Source organism: Buteo buteo, chromosome 26, assembly GCF_964188355.1.
Source record: "Buteo buteo chromosome 26, bButBut1.hap1.1, whole genome shotgun sequence".
Lineage (NCBI taxonomy): Eukaryota > Metazoa > Chordata > Aves > Accipitriformes > Accipitridae > Buteo > Buteo buteo.
In genome coordinates, this window is record NC_134196.1 from 94710 (window position 1) to 101986 (window position 7277).

Here is a 7277-nt window from a genome sequence, read left to right on the forward strand (position 1 = left end):
AACGTCGAGAGTAGGGAACAGCAGCCCTGCCACTCGACTTGCCATTGACCCATGCTATTTACGTAGCAGGACGCGTACGCAGAGGGACACGGTTTGCCACACACAACCCTGAACTTCCTGAAAAGTTACGTTTACCAAAAAAAGCTATTTGGAACACACTGCCAAACAACATTCGGCAAGAAAGCTTTGATGCGTTTGACACACGCAAGTTTTTGGTCACTTGCTATTTGCTTCCTGTTGCTGCTGCTGTTCTTCCTTCAGAAATTCTACTTGTCGCCAAGTTACTCACTGCTGTTTCAAGCATTTGCCTTCCTGGTATTACCAGCACATTCACAGAGGCAAGTAACTTAATTGCTCTTCTACAATTATCCAAACGACAACTACAGCCATGAAAGAGAAGGAGAGGTCAGGCAGCAGAAGAGCTCTGCAGGCTGGCACCAGTCAATATTGCACTCTCTAAAAACAAACAACAACAAAACAACACAAAACCGTGACCCTGTATCCTCCTTTTTTTTCTTCTTCTTCTTTCAGAGCTCATCCCTGCCTCAGCATTTTGTCTTGTCAGAGCATGAAGCGCAGGTGATCCGTACCCTGACGACTTTTGCGTGCGATGAATGCCTGTTCAGAAATAGTCCAGATCTGCAAGACTGGTGTCATTTTTATGGTTTTAATCATCATAACTCACATTTTATTTACTCACGCATTTGTGAGGAAACTCATTAACTTTTAGACACTGCCTCTCCTTTTTTTTGGGGGGGTGGGGGTGGAAATCTGTTAGAGACTGAAAAACATTACGATTCAGAGCTCCCAACCACGAGGGAGTGGTGGAGAAATCAACGAAAGCAAAGACCAACAGCAGCAACGTCAACTGAAAGTTGGCTTTCATTCCGATCACGTACTTAAGCGACTCTCCAAGTCTATGCCTCGGTCCTAGGAATGACTAGTCCCTTTTTGGAAGGACAACCTTTTTCTCTTAAAAGTCCTAGACTGAAGACTCCGCTGAACGGAATGGGGATTGTGCCACGGGACAACATGCCATCAACACGCTTAATGGGGAAGGAAAAAAAAAAAAAAAACCAACAAATAAAAATCAAGTTTAAGTACCAGTTCCCATCACGTTTCACTCATTACATTTCTACTGGCATCTAGGTGCTCAAAAATGAACTACAGGGACACCACATATTCCTAAAAATTCAGTTATACATAAAAAAATAAAAGGCTATTTCCAACTTGCCCATAAGATCAGTATGAACAGAGAGAAGAGAAACACTCGACCCTGAAGAAGCTAACAGGCAGCTCTGAATTTACCAGACAGGAAATTTCATTCTTTCACCTGAAACAAAAACACATCAAGGGACCAGTTCAGGAACAGGGCACGATCTGTTAACAGCAATTTTTCCATCGTCTTTTCTGCACTAGCAGCAAATTTGCCTTCCCTGTGGGTTTAACGTGGAGCATCTGTAGTGCCCTCGAACTCGCAAGTGTTCCTCTCCGCTCCCCCAGCCCGATACGTACGATTACCTGAGCAGCAAACGGAATTAACCACGCAGGATTTTCTTCGTATGACGCGGAAGGTGACACTGGGAAAAGAGGAGACAAAGAAATGAACCTGCTTGTCACACCCAGCCAACGGTGAAAAGACAGGGGAGGATTCTGCCGGAAGGGCTCTGCACCCCAGGAGCTCCCACCGGCCAGTTTCTCTCCCCTTTGCCTGGTACCGAGGGGACGACGACACCTCGCCTGCGCCCCCTCGGGGGGGAGGGGGCTGCCCCAGGTGAGACAGGGGCCCCCCACCTCGCTTCTGCCCGCGGGAACGGACCGGGCGAGACCCTCCACGCAGAGAGAGGAGCGTGGCGTGGATTGCATCCCCGACAGAAGAGGCCGCGCTCCCCGCTGGCAGGACAACTCACCTCCCTGCTGCTCGGAGCTGCTTGCTGCAGACAGCCCTGCCTGCGCCCGGCCGCTCTTCCGCCGTGCTGGGAGCGCAGTCCGGCCGACGGACGCTCCAGCTAATCGCGTCTCCTGCTCATTACAGCCGCAGGTACTTTCGCCTCTGGCTAATGCACGCTCCAGACAGCGGACACCCCGCCTCGTTCCAGCTCCCGCTTGCTACAGTTCTGGCTCGTTGAAGCCCCAGCTCCGCACTGAAGCTCCGGCTGATTTCAGCTGCTTCTCCTTACAAGCTCCAGCTACGTGCAACGGTCTGGGCTTTCCATAAGGTTGTATATCAGCTGCTGTCAAAACTGGAGCATTAGGATTAAACATCAGAGTTACACGCCGAAAAAATATCCATTAGTTTGGGCGATTAATTACTTAACAACTATTCTGAGCAGCGCAGAAAGAAGAGCTGGACTCAAAGAGGGCACGTGGGGTCTGAAAAGCGCCTTTCCCCCCACCCACCGTCGCAGATGTTGAGTTTGGCCTGCTGCGTGCCGGCCTCCCGAACTTCGGCGTCCGACACAACCAGACCCCCATCTACGGGGAGGGACCATGCACCCTGCCCGCCCCCTGCTTCCCCCCGCAGCCCCCAACACCTTCCCACCCGCCTGCAAAACCAGCCAACCCAGCTCCCGCTTTTGGCCCCCACACCAGCTGACTCAGGGCCCATCTGGGAGCCAAAAAACCCGGCCGCTGAGCCTGTTCTCAAGGCCCAAACACGCAGCGCCGGACCTCTGTTTCTGGGCCCAAAGCCGCGCAGCTCGGTCTGTTTCCGAGCCCCCAAATCAGCCAAGCGAGCCTGTTGTCAAGCCCCAGGAACAGAAAACTTGTTCTCCATTTCTGACCTTGCAGTGCCCATGGGCGACGCCGAGCGTCGCCACCCCACAGCCCTGCACCCCCGGGGCCCCACGCGCAGTTTCGGGGAGTGCTCGGGACCTGCGGGGGGCCCAGCTCCATGCCTCTGCGGGGCAGCCCCAGCACAGGCAGGGCGTCGCTTCACAATTGCCGTTTCAGGCTTTTTTTCCCCGCCATCACCGGCACAGCCAGGCCCCCACCCCAAACCCCCCAGCCAAAGCACCCCCACGGGTAGCCAGGCCCAGCCACCCGGAAAACAAGAAAACCAAAGAGGGAACAAGACAGAGACCGTGGGGAAAGGCAAGGAGAAGGACACAGAAACAGAGAGAGCGCGGGAGGGATAGGGAGCAGGACAGAGAGATGGAGCAAGAAAGGAAAAAAGGACAGGAGGCAGAACCAAGGGAAAGAGACAAGGACGGGGAGCAGGACAAAGGGACGGAAGAGGGGAAAAAATTAGCGACGGGCTGCAGGACAGAGATGAAGGGATTAAATAGACACAGGGAGCATGACAGAAGGACAGAGAGAAGACAGACAAAAGGGACAAAGAGCAGGCCAGTATCGGAGGGAAAAAACCCAACTGCGATGGGCAGTGGGAGAGAGATATGGAAAAAAGAAAAAAAAAACTGAGGAATGGAAAAAAGAAAAAAAAACCTGAGGAACAGAAAAAAGAAAGAAGAGACAGCTAGCTGGACAGGGGGACACAGTTAGAAAGGGTGGGAGAGGGAATGGGGCAGAGAAAGACAGACAGAAAAGGTAGCTAAAGAAAGCAAGGCAGAGGGACAGCAAGGCGGGGCGGGGGGGGAAGGGACAGGGGTCTGGACAGAGATGGAGAAATAAGCAGCAGGGACAGAGGAAAAGAGACAGAAAGAGGGACAGGGAACATGGCAGAGAAGGAAAAATCAGGACAGCGGCAGGACGGAGATCAAAAACTGGGACGGTCCTCAGGACAGAGAGGAATACGAATACGAGCAGGGAGCGGGACAAAGGGATACAGTGAGAAACGAGGGGACAGGAAGCAAGACAGCGTGACAGACAAGAACCATGACAGAGAGAGAGAGAGAGAGAGAGAGAGAGAGAGAGAGAGAGAGAGAGAGACCGTGAGAAGCACAGGGGGTTGGGGAATTTAGAAAGAGAGGTATCAGGAGCCCTGCAGAGAGAGGGAGGGTGAATAGAAAAGGGGCAGGAAGCAGCACAAAGGGTCACAGAGAGTAAGATATGAACAGGAAGAAGGACGGGGACAGTGAGATCCAGAATGACAAAAATAAACAGCAACAGCGAGCAAGACAAAGGCATAGAGAGAGAAACACAAAGTAGGAAGACGAGAGATAGGAAGGCAGGGACACAGAGCAGCACATAGAGGCGCAGAGAGGAAAAGAACGGCAGGGAAAGGGCCAGAGAAATTGGGAGGCAGGGAAAGAGGCGGATGCAGATCAGGACAAGGAGATGGAAAAGGAAAAAACAGCAACTGGCTGCAGGACAAAGACGGGGGTGCAGGTGGAGGAGGGGAGAGGAAGAGGGAGTAGGACAAGAGAATAGACAGAAGAGGAGAGGTACAGGGAAGCAAAATAAAAATAAAAACAAACAAACAAAAAAAACAAACGTCACAGCAGCATGAGAAAGCGAGGGGGAGGGAGAGGGGGAGGGAGGGACCGGGAGGCACAAGAGGAGCGACAGGGCCCCGAGGGCCCAGGACTAACCACAGCTCTCGCTCTTGGAGCTGCCAGGAGACCTTGCCAGTTCAGACGCTTCTTTCTCCTTCTCTCCTGTAGCTCCAGTCACTTGGCTGTCCTCCACATAACGGAACACGCGAGCGCCTCGTGGCTCTTACGAGATGAGGCCTCCTAGACACGTAGCCTCGCTCGCTCGCTCACTATGTGGCCGTACCGCGCTGCTGGTCATGCATACAGACCCTGGCGGTCTGACCTGCTGTGGACTACGAGGAGGGATCCTCCCACACCCAGAGAGGCAGGCTCTCTCTTGCCTGCAGCGGGAGGCAGCTGCCAGCCAGATGACCTTCCGTTTCTTCTTCTTTACTTTTCTGTGGCCTCTCCAGCTTCAGCAGCTCCCGTCCACAGCCAGCAAGCGCTCCGCCTGTCCCTCTGTGCTCCCGCACCGCGAGGAGAGGGAGGCCAGGCAGAGACAGCCCACGTGAGCCTGAGGCTGCTGCAGTCAACGGCATCCCCGGGGACGAACGGACAACCGCACTCACAGCGTGGCCTCTGGGAGAAGGAAAGAGGCAGCAGTGACCGTTATTAGCGTAGCTCGACCCTGGCCGGAGCCCCTCCTTCCGCAGGGGCTTCTGCAGACGCCGCTCGTTCCCCGCGCCGCTGCTAACGGCACCCACGTTAAGGGAGACTCGAGAACATCGGAGGGCCAGCTTGCTGCCCTCACGACAGGGCTCGGGGGCTGCCTGCGGCTACAGCACAGGCTTCAGGGGAGGGGCTGGAGCTGGGGGCAGCCGCACGGGCCGAGCGGGGCCGGGGGAAGGCGCCGGGGGAGCTCCGGCGACTCGGGGAGGCGCCCGCTGGCCGCGCCGGGGGGGTGCCCGCCTCCGTCCCCTCTTCCCTTCTATCGGCTCTCGGGGAACTGCCCGGCGCAGCCCTGGCCCGGCTCGCCTCCGGCGGACCGGGAGCCTGCCGCGGCGGCCGCTTCACAGCTTCCCGTCCCGCCAGCCCCGGGTGGCCGGCGGGCAGGAGGCACCCCCCGCCCCCGCCCCCGCCGGAGGGGATCGCTCGTCTCACCCGCGGTCCCGGCGCTCTCCCGCCGCCGCCGAGACCCGCGCCCTGCGCGCCGCCACGGTGCTCCCGAGGACCGCGCATGCGCCGGCCGCCGACGGCGCGCCGGAGGGGCCAGAGCCGGCGCGCGAACGCCGGGGTGCTCCACGCGCAGGACGGCGCGCTACGTCTCGGTCAGCAATGGAGTCATCGCTCGTTTCAAGCTTTGGAGGAAGGTCCCATAAAAGCAACACAGGGCTGGAAAATGCTTTCCACACTTATATATGTGCCTCAGCCAGCTGGACAATTCAGACCTGCGGCATATGTCTGTGAATCGTGGGATGCTGAAGGATTGCTGGAGCTCAACTTTCCACACCCCCATCCTCTCAGCTCATAAGTTATTCCCGCTGTCATTACTGATATATTTTGAGCAGTGTCCTTAGCAGAAGCTAAGTTCTAAATGAATGGCAGATGCAGATGGCCCTTTTATCCCACTGCCTAGGTCCAATTAAACAGAAACATAAAATACCTGTTTGTTGTTGGTCATGGTGTCATTCAAAGGTGGAATGTCAAGAACTTCAAATATGTTAATTGTTCTCTGCTGTATATCTTTCTCACAGGCATCAAACAGCTTCTGCAGCACAAAGACAACAGCTGATGACAGCAGCAATGACAGTGAAATGACAGGTGTATCTTGGAAAGCATGTGCTGAAACCTCATCTGCATTAGAGTAAATTGTAGGGCCACTAATTGACTGAAATACATCTTCCATACCTGGGAAAGAAACTGTTTAATTGAGCTGTTTGCATGCTGAAGTCTGTTCTTTGGCATCTCTGGGGCCTTATCATCACAACCAATGCTAATAATGACCTCATCACATGTGCCCTGGTCGTGTACCCTGATCTGTGCTCCAAGACAAACCTGTTTCAGAGGCAGCTCATGCCTGGCCATGACAATGCAGTCAAACGGGAGAATGAAAATCTGTCTGTCCTGCAGGACAGAGCTGTGATAACCAAGGCTTGAATATGCTTCAGTGACAGTTGCAAAAACATTTATGAATTTTGCCCTCACATATATTCTTAATATTAAGAATCACATTACCTGTGGCAGCTCTCCAGAAATAGTAGTCGAGTAGCACCAGAATCAGACCAAACTCTTTTCTTGCTGCCTGTCCATCCATCAGGGGAAGAAAGAAATAATAAACCGCATTACAGTCAGTATGCAAGTATCCATTAAAGTCCCAAGAAATGCACAAACTAAACTTCCTTCCTCCAATTCCTGATCAGCCCATAGGGAAAAAAAATGTAGAGACCACAACTTCACAAGGCTGTGCTTTGCCAGGTGGGTGGTTTGTGATTCTATGAGTCAGTACCAACAGTGTGAATAAAATACTCTGAAAGCGTAAGCTCTGCATGTTATATGGTGCAGATCAAACAGCTTCTGTAAATTGGCTCTGGGTTCCCAATATAGCCTGGACAAAATTTGTTGCTAACTCGGAGCCGTCCTTGTGTCTGGCTTATTTGTAATCTTCTGTCCAACCTGTCCTAGCATGCACCAGCTACAGCTGATCGTCAGGGGCCACGCTAAACACTGCAATTTCTGATCACCAGACTCACCTTATTTCTGTTTTCACCTGTACCAGCCTTTCTGTCAGATCCTGATATAAGGCCTCCAGCCTTGCAGTCTTGTCTCCACAGGCTGATGGTTGCCACGAGGTGTCAAATGTTTGTCTCAGGAAAAAAGAAAAGGGAATTCTTGAAATGAAGGGAA

The 7277-nt window shown here is 53.6% G+C and overlaps 1 long non-coding RNA gene across 1 annotated transcript; it reads right to left on the reverse strand.

Annotated features, from left to right (window-relative positions):
- Positions 1–712: 712 nt before the first annotated feature.
- On the reverse strand, positions 713–5595 carry LOC142044936 (uncharacterized). The gene is made up of 4 exons (XR_012654458.1): positions 5535–5595; positions 4491–5012; positions 1911–2243; positions 713–1580 (listed from the first exon to the last, which is right to left on the reverse strand). It is a non-coding gene; the product is annotated as an uncharacterized LOC142044936 (long non-coding RNA).
- Between the last annotated feature and the right edge of the window lie 1682 nt (positions 5596–7277).